The sequence below is a fragment of the Pelodiscus sinensis genome, chromosome 30 (genome assembly GCF_052426305.1).
Source record: "Pelodiscus sinensis isolate ZL-2025 chromosome 30, ASM5242630v1, whole genome shotgun sequence".
Taxonomy (NCBI): domain Eukaryota; kingdom Metazoa; phylum Chordata; order Testudines; family Trionychidae; genus Pelodiscus; species Pelodiscus sinensis.
Window position 1 is genome coordinate 8,807,874 of NC_143081.1, and position 12,786 is coordinate 8,820,659.

The window sequence follows — 12,786 nt, forward strand, 5'->3', positions numbered from 1 at the left end:
TACCTAAGACAGCCGCCAGAAGGAAACAGAACCCCAGACCGATCATTGTCATTCTCCTCTCCCACCTTGTGCGCTGCAAAGCAGGAAACCCGCCGCCTGTTGGGGACGCCCCCTTGGCTAATCTTTATCAGGCAGTTTGCCTACCCCATTTGCATGTGGGCGGGGCTACATGGTTTGACGAAACCTCGGCTGTGCCAGTCTGTGCAAAGCCATGGCCGCAGAATCTGGAGGAGGCCAGAGCAGATCTATGGAATTTGGGCCCCGACCTAGGACAACGCTGAAGCTACTTGACCTCAGCTGGGCGTCCGTGTGAGCTAAGGGACAATTGCAGAAGCTGAATGCTAAGGTGCCCAGTGTCGGGCTGTCACAATGTCACACACAGTGGATGTGAAACTGACACAACACAGAATCCAGGGATGTGTAAACACGAGGGGAAATCTGCCTGTGAGCGGTGATCTCCGATCTTCCTAGGGCAGTACCTCCGTAGCTGGTAGGTAGGACCGTCCACCCCGCTCAGTCAGGGAGAACTGCTCAGTTGCGTTTCCTCCTTTTTCAATTTCCTTCCCATTGGTAGGAAGGTTGGTTCGGGAAATCTCTTTGCTCTGAGCTGATCTGGCCTTGCTGCGCTGTTTGGAATCCGCTTCCCCTTTTTGTGCGAGTCCCTGCTGGGCTCTGTGTCACTGTGTGTCTGGCGCAGTAATAGGTGCCGCTGTCTCCTGCTTCCAGGCCTCTCATTTCCAAATACACCTCGCCCTTGGACGTGTCCCTGGAGATGCTCAAGCGGCTTTTCAGGGACTCCTGGTAATACTTGTCATCATTCCAGTACACAGTGGTTAGCCACTCCAGGCCTTTCCCCGGGGGTTGTCGGATCCAGCTCACTGTATTATCAGTCAGAGAGAATCCGGACACGGAGCAGGTGAGGCTCAGGGTCTGCGAAGGCTTCACCTGGGCGGCTCCGGGCTGCCGCAGTGTCACCTGGGAGCGGCCACCTGCAAAGAGCCAGGAGAAACCTCAGCCAGAGCACGGGGCGCGGCGGGCCCCGGGGGGCAGAGACAGCTCGCGCCGAGGCACTTACCTGCCGCCAGGGCACAGAGCAGGAGAGACGGGAGCAGGAATTTCATCTCCCCGCTGGGCAGCCGGACAGACACAGGCACCGAGACCCGGAGGGAGCGACACGGGCTGGGCGTTGGGAGGGGCCGAGGGACTAGTGGACAGAAATAGTTTGTGCTGGAGGGGAAACAAACCCCTCATTTGCATAGCGCGCGCGGTATGCAAAGCAGGGGCCGGTTCGTTCGCTCTTTAGTGCCCAGAGATGCGGCCCCGGCCTCATAGTCCCCAGCGAGCGGCTCGTGCGGCTCCCACGAGTCACCAGCGAGGTGTCGCCTAGAAACCGAACCCAAGTCCGCAGCCCCGTTGTGCTCGGCGCTGCACAGACCCGCAGTCACAGTGAGCCCGGCCCTTGGGAAGGGGCCACACCCCTCACCCTGAGGTGTCTGTGAGGGGCCTGCACACGCGGGTGAGCCAAAGGCAGGGACACGATTTATTTTATTTATTGTTACCTGAAATCTCTGCTGGGACTCCCTAGTCTGAAAAGCAACCCCGTACGGGTCACGCAGGTATTGCTGGGTAAGAAACGAGCAGGTCTGTGAGGACGAAACAGCAAGCTGGGACTCAGGAGAGGTGATGCGGCTCTTGGTTTTTCACTGGGTGACTGCGGACAAGTCCCTTCTGCTCCCTGTACCTCAGTTTCCCCATATGTGAAACGGGCCAAAATAGCACTGACAGCTCCTTTGAATGAGCTTCAGAGTCCGATGAGAAGTAGGTACGAGGGTGGGGTTTGACACACGGGTGAGGTAAATACCCTGCTATCGCTAGTAACTTGCTGCAGACTACTGGTGGGCAAATACTGGCCCGCGGGCCGGATTCGGTCTGCCAGAATCAGCACCTTGGGCCCCCCTAAGCGCCGTTTTTACCTGCGCCTCAGTAGGTACGGGGGATCACAGCTCATGTTGGCAGTGAGGAGAACGAGGGGATTGGTAGGGAGGGTACAAATGCCAGCCCACTGGGTGGGGGTTGCCTTGCACAGCTTCTAGCTTTAGCAGATTCCAAGGAAGTTTCGAGTAACACCTGTGGAACGGACACTGACTGACTGTAGCGGACACTGGCGGTGTCGCTCACAAGTGCTTGGGACGCGCTGTGGGATGCAGCGAGCAGCGGAGCAGAGAGACGCTGGGCCCTGAGGCGCTGCTCTCGGCGGTTCGCACAGGAAGCCTGGTTCTCTGTTTTTGTGCTGGCTCCCAGAGGTTTCGCCTCACTGTGCGTAACTGGTACAATAATACAGGGCGGTGTCTGCGGGCTGCAGGCCGCTCAGCTTCAGGAACACGTGGCCTTTGGAGTTGTCTTTGGTGATGCTGAAGCGGTTTTGGAGAGCATCGTTAAGAGCCGTCCCGCCACCCGTCCATACGGCTCCCACCCATTCCAGCCCCTTCCCCGCTGGCTGGCGAATCCAGTGAATATCGTCATAAGTGAGAGAGAATCCGGACACGGCGCAGGTCAGGGTGAGGGTCTCTCCGGGCTTCTTGACTCCCCCTCCGGACTCCACCAGGCTGATTTGGGACCAGACACCTGCAGAGGGGCAGAGAATAAAGGGGAAATACGGCAGTGATTCCGGAGGCGCAGTTACTATGAGACATGCGGTCTCGGCGCCTAGCGGCAGCACAGCCTGGTCCTTTACCCGCGGGGAGCAGCAGGAGGAGGGCGCTGACCAGGCTGGGGGTCATGGCTGCGGCTGGCGGTTCGTTCTCCAGGCGGGATGGGAAGCTGCAGCCCAGCGCTGGCTCTGAGCGGTGGGAGCTGCCTGCATCCGGGCTATGAACAGGCCCCGGGGAACTTATTTGCATGGCCGGGGGCGGGGCCAATAGAATAGGGGGACCCGGGCGGGGTGTGAGGCAGCATCGCGCTGCGCTATATAACGGCAGGCGGGTCAGTGAGTCCAAATTCAAACAGGGAAACTTCTCTGGACACGTCTCTTGCGCTTCCATGGTTTGGGCAATTCAGAACAACTGAACAGGTTATGCGATCTCTCTTCCCCCTCCTCCCCAGAAACCGCATCTATAGATCCATCGATCTATCCCCATACACGGCCCATGTATTTAGCTATCTGTCTTTCCGCCGATGCTGAGCCAATGTTCTACCAGACATCAGGTCACTCGCAGACCACAGCATTCCCCCGCCCCCCATCACACCCACTGCCCCCAGCCAGGGATCCTCTCCCCGGCTCAGCGCTCCCATGGAAGTGCCCAGCTTCCCCGCTGCTTTTCCTGGGAAGAGGCAGGAGCTTCACACTATACAGTGTCTGAGCAGCGAGTCCCTGGGGTACCCGCAGCGCAAGGCCGGATGCAGCTGTTCGTTCTCTCTGAGTCAGAAAACACCCGCTGGGCATCCGCTCCCTGCGCTCCCCGGAGAGCTGGGCTCAGCAGCGCCTGTCTCTCCTCCCAGCTGGGCGCGGGGGTCCGTAGAGGATCTGTTCTCATTGCGGTGGAGCGTGAGCGCCACTCCCCGGATATTCCTTCCCCGGGCTCTGCAGGGGGCGGTTTCTGCCCGAGCTCAGATTCGCTTCCCCTCGCTGTGTCCCGGCCCAGCGTTACCGGGCGGTGCCCTCGGGCTTCAGGCAGGTCACTATGATGCAAACACGCCCCTTTGTTTTATCGGGAGGATTGGCAACTCCTAGGGTAGGTGAAAGGCAAACTGCGGCCAGGACGACAGGCAATTCTTGGATTCAAGGGAAATGTCTGTTTGTATTTATGTTGTTATTCTGGTCTGTTTTTCCAAATCGATTTGGAGAAATCGTCGCTGGGGGCTTTAACTGTCCCTGTAGCTCTGACCACTGCGCTGCGTTGTTTAATGGCCTCTTTTTGTGCCAGTCGGTGTCGTGCTCTGTGTCCCTGGGCTGTGTCCGGGCAGTGATATGCGGGTTACCTCCCTGTCCCATCAGCTACTCTGCTGGGTCGTGGTACAGACAGTAACCAGTGGGGGTCACCCACAGCCCAGCCCAGCCTAGCAACCAGCAAGGTACCAACACTATCTCACAGGGTCTCTCTGGGCTTCACTGTACCCGGGCTGGGCTGGATCAGCTGCACCTGGGAGTGGGCACCTGGGAAAAGTGAAGCAAAGCGAGGAACGTCTCTGTGTGTCCCTGACTCCCCCGCTGCCCAGGGACACTCACAGCTGAGGGCAGAGAACACGGAAAGGAGAAGCAGCAGAAATTCCCTTCTCATTCTCCTTTGGGAGACTCCCCAGCGGGCCGGGCCGGGCCGGGCTGTGTCTGGGCGGAGACTGAGGCTCCTAGAACCTGGGGCTGGTATTTAACAGGAACCCCCGGGCAGGGATTTGCATGCGGGTTCCCCAGGACGGGGAGAAGAGACACCAGTGCCCAGTACAGGGCGGTGCGCTCTTAGGACAGGGGGCCCGTTTACATGACACAGAAACCGCACGCTCAGCTCCGCCCACGTGTAATGACTCGGGTAATGCGGACTCCGGATGGTGCCCCGGACTGGGGTGCAGGAGACCCCGCTGTGTCAGAGATTTCCATGGGGGTTTCCCCCAGCGGGGATAAAATACCGGGAGCAGGGAACCCCATGGGAGCGCAGTGTGGTGGGTGGGAGAGGTCACTGCACAGCCCCAGGGGTTATGGGTGGTCTCTCCGGGCACAGCCTGTGCAGAGGCAGAGGCAGGGACAGGTTTAAACAGGCCACTGTCTCTATTATTTGCCTTGTAAAACACTCGCGCTGCTCCTGCCAGGGATCTGACTTGCTCGCCCCAGGGTTCCGGGTGCGGGAGTCAGATTGCACCGGGCTGGGTGTCTGTGCAGCGCCGGGCACAGGCCGCGGAGACCCCCCTGAAGAGCTCCCTACAGTGACTGTGCTTCCTACACAGGTACTGAGGGCTGGTGACTCTCAGACGATGGGGCGGGGAGGGGAAGGGGAAAGTGATCTGCGGAACCACTACTCATGCGCAGAGGGACCCAGCCTGCGGGCCAGTATTTGCTCGCCTCAGATTCTGGCGGGATTAAGGCGCGCAGTGACGTGCACGAAGCCCCTTTCGGTGAGTGTCCTGTGTCTTAGCACGGAGCTTTCGTGGGTCTGTAACGCTCCGGCTTTCAACAGCAGCTGCTCTCTCCGGAGCGCTGTTCCCATTGGTCCATTCTGGAGGCAGGTTCATCTGTGTCACAGCTCGCACAGCCCCCCACTGCCGCGCATTGTGCAGGGAGTTCCTCCTGCTTGGGGAAATCGCTGGATCAGCGCACCCGCGGTGCAGTGGCTGAGGGGGAACCCAGGCGGGGTGTGACGCAGCTTCGCGCTGGGCTATATAATGGCAGGGGGGTTAGTGAGCCCAGAATCAGCAGGGAACTCCCCTGGCCGTGCTTATTTTGTCCCACTATGTTTTGGACAATTCAAAATCCCAGAATAAAAGTGGCTCTGACTCTTGTCCCTTCCCGGGGGCTTGTCGGATCCAGTGTAAACCCGCCCGCCTGAAATCGAATCCGGAGCCTTTGCAGGCGAGGCGCAGGGATTCTCCCGGCTCCTTGGTGTCTCCTGTACCTCCGCCAGCTGGGCCTGCGCCGCAGCCTGGGCGGATAGAAATGCGCAGGGACAACCCACGAGTGAAATGGATCAGCTCTGCTGCTGCTAATCTGATTCCTGCTCCTTTGCCTCTTGCTACAGCCAATGATGCTGCACACAAACCCGCAGCGAAATGACATCATTCGCTGACGTCACAGACCTACAGAAGGGGGCAAAGGGAGCGATCAAGAGGCCAAAAAGAGCTAACGAGATTCATGGAGGTTAGGTCCATGAATGGCTATTAGCCAGAATGGGTAGGAATGGTGTCCCTAGTCTCTGTTTGTCTGGAAATGGGTGAGAGGGGAGGGATCAGTGAGGATTACCTCTTGTGTACTCTCCCTCTGGGGCACCTGGCACTGGCCACTTTTTACAGACAAGATACTGGGCTAGATGGACATTATATCTGACCCAATGTGGGTGTTCTTATGTTCTTAATTCTCTGCAAGCTTTGCACAGGGCCTCCTGGACCTCTCTGTTTCTCAGGGCGTAGATGAGTGGATTGACCAGCGGCGTCAGGACGGTGTAGGAGACAGAGAGAACTTTCTTGAAGTCGCTCAGGAGGTCGGTGGTTGGGAAAATGTAGACAATCATGAGAGCTCCATAGTAAATGCTCACCACGATGAGGTGGGAGGAGCAGGTGGAAAAGGACTTTTGTCTCCCAATCGTAGAGCGGATTCTGAGGATGGTCCTGAGGATGCAGATGTAGGACCCCAAGGTGAGCATGAAGGGGACTAGTAAGACAATCAAGGCGACTGTGAATGCCAACGTGTCCATCAGCAGAGGGTCATTGCAGGAGAGTTTTACAAGGGGAATAAAGTCACAAAAGAAATGGTCGATACCGTTGTGGCCACAGAAGGTTAACTGGGACATTGGCACTGTGGTTATACCACAAGCAATGAAGCCGCCTATCCAAGATCCCACGGCAAGCTGGAGGCAAGACCTGCCACTCATCTGGGCTGCGTAGTGCAGCGGGCTGCATATGGCTAGATACCGGTGGTAGGACATCACTGATAGGAGGAGGCATTCTGAGGCACCCCATAACACCAAAGAAGTAAAATTGTGTGAGACACCCTGTGAAGGAAATTGTCCAGTCCCCAGTCAGTAGCCCGGCCAGCAGCTGGAGCAGGAGGGCGGAGCTGTAGCAGATCTCCAAGCAGGACAAGTTGCCCAGGAAGAAGTACATGGAGGTGTCAATCAGTCACAACCAACACTATGACGACAACGTTTCCAGCCATGGTCACCAGGTAGATCACGAGGAAGAGCAGGAAGAGAGGAACCTGCAGGCCAGGAAGATCCCCGAATCCCAGGAGGATAAATTCTGTGACAGACGTTTGGTTTCCTTGTTCCTGCCTTGCCAAGGGGTGTGTCTGTGGGACAGAAACAGGGTCACTGGGAGCAATAACTAACATTCATTGCAATATGGCAGCCTGTGGTGCTGGACTTGGACAGGGGGTACAGACTCCCTGGCAGATGTGACAGAGGCTGGCTCAGACAGTCACTCTGGTCACTGCCTGGTGGCTAAAAGCTGAACGAGTGAGGGGGATATCAGCTAGGAGGGAATATTTGACAGGGAGCTTCAGCAGAGAAACCAACCAAGCAAGCCGGCCTGGGACTTGTAAGGGCCGAGTGAGGAGCTTCCCTTTGGCCTGGCCCCCGGTTCTCCTCCTATGGATAGAAAGCAGCAGGGCACATGTAGAGGAGCCTGGACGGCCCTTCCTTAACCAGAACAACAATGTCTCCAGTGCCAGCCTCATCCGGTCCTTGGATCTCTCACAAAGCAAAGCCTGGGTCTGACTCAGCTCTGGGGGACTCAGGGACACATGAAAATAAGGCCAAAGAGGGTGGGGGAGAGTCAGGAGTGCTGCCCAATCTTGCATAACTTGTACAGGACAGCGAGACCAGGGCACTTGGACCAGAAACAACCTGGTCCTAGTGCATCCCATTTTTATAAGAAAAATTCCAGAGACATCCGGAAAACTATTAATTAAGCACTTTTGCAATATTTTGGCCCAGCAAAATGTATCCTAAATATTGACATAATAGGTATCGTACACGATATGCAGTTGATTGGTAGTTATGACTAGAATCACCAAGTCTCGCTTTGCTATAAATTGGGTTTAGTAAGAAGAATCGATGGGAGGGAATAAGCAGGAATGACCCACAGGTTTTGCTTTTGATGTAACTAGAAATAATGGAGCCCTTCCCCATACCCAGCATTCAAAGGAACCTCCTGCCTGGTACTGTAGGTAGCAGGTACAACCAAACTAGGTTTAATTATTGTATGTACATCTCCACCTTGAATGTGCAAGCGGGTGTGGTTGTCCTATCCCAAAAAATCTACACTAAGTATGGAAAAGGTGCCGAGAGGGCAATAAAACACGAGGGGCTTGGAAACAGTTTCAAATGAGGGGAGAAGAAAAACATCGAAATTGTGCAGTTATGGATGGTCTGTGAAATCATGAATGATCATCTACTGCGGGGGTGGGAACTAAAACTGGGCCATTTCACCAGGGTTAGCCCCTGCTGGGCTGCCGCCGCCATGTTTACCTGCACCGCCCCTGGTCCTGGAGATCGCAGCTCCCAGTGGCCAGGAACGGCGATCCGTGGCCAAGGGATGCTGTGCTCCCAGTGCCTGAGGCGGTGCAGGTAGATATGGTGGGGCCGGGGCCTACAGGGGTTAACCCCCAGAGACCGAACCCAGCCACAGGCCAGTATTTCCCACCTCTGCCCCAGGAACACGTCCAGCCTTGATTTAAATCTCAGCAGAGCAGGAGAATCCCCCACAGGACTGGGCGGGGTATTCGGATGGCTCACTCCCCTCAGTATCAACACTGGGAACCTTTGCTCCAGTCTCTGTTTTTCTAGCTTCCACTTCCAGCCATTTCATCGCGTGACATTTCGGTCTGCTGGACCCAGCTCTGTCTTCCCCGGGTAGGTACCTACAGGCCAGGATCAAATTACCCAGCCGGCTTCTCCTTGCTAAGAGGAGCGTATGGAGACTGTTACTGCAAGGAAACTTCCCAGAGCTTCCGCCGTTCTTGTGGCTAGTTTTTGAACACGCCTTAATTTCTCAGTAGCTTTTTTCAGATGGGCACCGCAAAACGGGACGTGGGATTTCCGCATGTGCCAAATCCAGGGGAGAAAGGACACCTCTTCTCCTAGTAACTATTCCCCTGATTTAACAGCCAAGAAAGCAGTCAGCCTGTTAGGTCACAGCGTGACCCCCGCACCTGCTGGGTGTGGTTCATTGTCCCATGTAGTGGCACCGACACCACCCACTGTGAGTGAGCGAGAATGAGCTTGCTCTACAGCCTCAGCGGGGACCCAGCTGTTCTTTTCCTCAAGCAGTAGCTGTTCTGAACCTTTTTCGGTCCACATACCCCTTGGTCTCAGCTAAACACATCACCTATCCCGCTGGGTGATAATATTTTTTATAACTAAATTCAATACATTACCTATAGTTGAACATACGCGAACATCACGTACCCCCTGACACGGCTTCATGCACCCCTTGGGGGTCCATAGACCCTCGGTTCAGAACCCCTGCAGTAGAGCCTCGTGCCCAGGTTCAGTTCTGCCTGTCGGAGGCTCATGTTCTGCTGTTTTTTCAAAAGGACCCTGGAGATTTTTTTTCAAACCCACTTTTCCTTAAGACTCATCCTAGAACATCTCACACAAAACACTTTCAAATGCCCCATTGCCGCTCATGTGCTTTACACGGAACAATATTTTTCAGCATTTCAAGGCTGGCAAACCTTTCCATGAAAATATATTCAGAATCCTACCATGGTAGATGTAAAGAATAAAATATTTTATCAGTGACAACAAGAAACCTGTGTAATACAACCACTGTGTGTGACCTCAGAAACTCTGAAGCTTTTAATAATTCCAAATTTATTCTAAAAGATGTACTTTCATTGTATCAGGAAAATACAATGTGTAAAAATATCAGTGGCCTACAGCTACCTCTCTCGGATTGCCTTTCATTTTTTCTGCCCCCAAATTAGTTGCCAAATAAAGATTGAATCTTCTCTCAGCATAACATAAACCATACCACTGTATGGTAATTTCACAACTCAACCCACAACTTGGATTTTAAATAGAGGATATATTCAGGAAAGACATCCAGACTCAATGTAAACAGTTCATGTGACGGCATATTTACCACCTCTCTCATCCCAACCCTAACCCTAACTCAATTGTTAACAACTCTCACTCTTTAAAACATGCACCTGACCTCTTGTTTCAATGTGTCTAACTTCAGTTTCCAGCCAGGGGATTTTTTTTTTCTGCTCGATGAAGCAGTTTTGAACTCTCAGAAATCTGTTCCCCGCAAAGTCTTCTCTCCGCCTGTTCTTAAATAATCTGTTTGGATTGAACTTCACTGCTACATTTTTTCCTCCGCCTTTCTGTATTCCTTGCTAGATTCTTTTTCTATTTCTCTTTAATTGAGCAACAACATCAACACAGCAGCCAAAGTGCCACTTACGTGTGCCTTGTAGTGACAGACTCAAGGAACTCAATCCATTCCGAAATGTCTTGGTTGCTCATACGTAGCACCTACATGAGGAGGAAATTGGCTCTTCTAACAGAGACATTCAAAAATGCCCCGCTGAATGGTGGTTAAAAAAAACAAATTCACACTAGACATAAGATGCACGTTTTAACATTAAAGATAATTAACACTTTACCGAGGATTGTGATAGATTCCTCGTAATGGACTGCTTTTAAATTAAGAGTGGATTTTTTTCTAAAAGTTCTGCTGTAGGAGTTTTTTTTATGTGAAGTGTTACACAGGATTTCAGCCTAGAAGACCAAAACGGTCCCTTCTTGTCCATGAAATTGTGAGCCAAGGAACATCAAAGCGTAGGAATAGGTCTGCATAGTTATACAGATCTCACCTTTTCAGACTGACTGTGGTTCAGATGCTGTAATCACAAATGAAATAAACGCCCCTCTCTCTTATTTTCCAAATTACTCTCTGTCAGTCTCCGTTGCTCTATCTATCATGTTGCCTCTGCCCATCTGGGAAATAAACTTTGCCTGCATCCATTCTATAAATACGTTTTTTTAAAGTGGGATGGTTTCATCTGGGCTCTGCCAATACCAGTGGGAAATTCCAAATGGAAAAAGTTTCCTAGGACTTGTTGAGCTATGTAAAAAAATTGAACAGAAAAATTGTCATCTTCTTTAAGGATCACATTTAAAAAAAAACTAAAGAAGTTAAGTACAAACCTCCCATGGAATTCAGATGATCAAATCCCAATAGGAATCTTTGGAAATCCCACTCTATAATTTTAAAACAGACGTCGGTGATTAATTCATTTTTTTAATTTCTCACTTTTTGATGTTTTTTTCATTATCCCCTCCCCCCCATCAAAGTTTGGAAGGATGTCCTGAAAACACACTGGAAAGTATTTCCCTTCAACAGTCACCAATTCTTTATTCATTTTGCAAGCACTTCTATGGATTGCATTCTTAAACACACAAACTGTATGAATTGTAACAAATGAGTGTGTGTCAGTGTACCAGTGTGAATGAAGGTGTTCGGTGACCTTGAAAATGAAAAACATATTTGAGGTTGAAAAAAAATTAATTTACCTTTGTGAAAGCAAAAGTTAAAAAAAAAACCTTCCCAAAACTCTTCTTAGATCAGTTTCACCCCTGAAATGCATTGCTTCAAGTTTTACTATTCTGAGAAACAACAATCAGTTTCACACATACTGAATAGGAAATGACCCACAAGTAATGGACCACGAGCCAAATATGAGCCAGCAGTGTGACATGGCAAACATGATTCTGTAATGGATGAACATGAGTGTTGTGAGCAAGACACAAGAAGTCATTCTTCCGCTCTACACTGCACTGAGACAAATTGTTCTCCTTGGCCTCTGATGATAGGACAAGAAGCAATGGGCTTAAACTGCAGCAAGGAAGGTTTAGGTTGGACATTAGTAAAAATGTCTTAATTGTCAGGTTGGTTAAACACTGGAATAAGTTGCCTACGGAGGCTGTGGAATCCCCATCTCTGGAGATATTTAAGAGCAAGTTAGATAGACACGTGTCAGGGACTGTCTAGAATGTACTGGGTCCTGCTGGGAGGGCAGGGGACTGGACTCGATGACCTCTCGAGGTCCCTTCCAGTGCTAGAGTTCTATGAAGATGGGGTTGGTGCAGGACAGTGGAGCAGCCTGGGACAAGACTCTCCCAATATGCAAACTAGTGTTTAATTAGGAACTGAACTATTTTCCGCATGGGGAGAAGGGAAAGAGACAATTAGCCAAGGCACATGGAAGGCAAGTGCCTCTATGCAAGTCCCACTGGGCATTGTTAACTCCAAAGCTCAGGAGACAAAACCAGTCAGCGGGGGAAAGGCTGGCGCTGGGCAGTCATGAAAAGTGTGAAGACATCAGAGGATACAAACTTCAGGACACGCTGAGTGGGGTCCCAGTGGGCCAGGCTGGGATTGCTCTGCTGGGGCAAATGGCAAAGAAGGGGGCAGACAGTCCCCCAAACTGTCAGTCTGATATTTGGATTGTTCAAACGGGGGAGCGAAAAGCTTCTGTAGGACTTTGCTGGTACCCAGAAGCCAGAAACACAGTTCCCTTAAATCAGTGCTGACCAACCAGTCCATGGGGATCTACCAGTAGATCTTGGAGCCTCTGGCAGGGGATCCCGACTGGTTTGCCCAGGAAGCTGTCAAGTGCTGGCACTAACATTGCTCTTCCACCCACTGTCATGCTGCTCCTGCCCTCTGCCTTGGAGCGCTCCCTTGGGAGCCTCCTGCTTGCTGGGCAGGTGTGGGAGGGGGAAGAGGAAAGGAGCTGATGTCAGGGTGTCCCTCCTCCCCCCTCTCTGTGTAGGTTCAGGAGAAGGGGATGGAGGGAGCTTGGCAATGTAAATCTCTGCCACGCTCACAGTCTGTGTGTCTCTGTCATTTCTCTCTCTCTCTCACACACACACACAGACCCTGCCCTTCCCTCTCGTCTCTGGTCCCATCATGTATGCAGGGGAAGGGGGGGAGGGGAGAGGGGAGGTTACCACTTTCACTGCTTGCAAAGTGGGTTAGTTTGGGTTTGACTGGGCTGTGCAGACATCACTTTCATTTCTCTGGGTTTTTTAAATGTGATTCTTGGAGCAGTGAGCTCTAAAATGCCGAACCTGC

At 52.4% G+C, this 12,786-nt stretch overlaps 1 pseudogene; it reads right to left on the reverse strand.

Moving 5' to 3' along the window:
• Positions 1-6,044: 6,044 nt before the first annotated feature.
• LOC149521146 (olfactory receptor 6F1-like) lies at positions 6,045-7,030 on the reverse strand (annotated as a pseudogene).
• Positions 7,031-12,786: the final 5,756 nt, after the last annotated feature.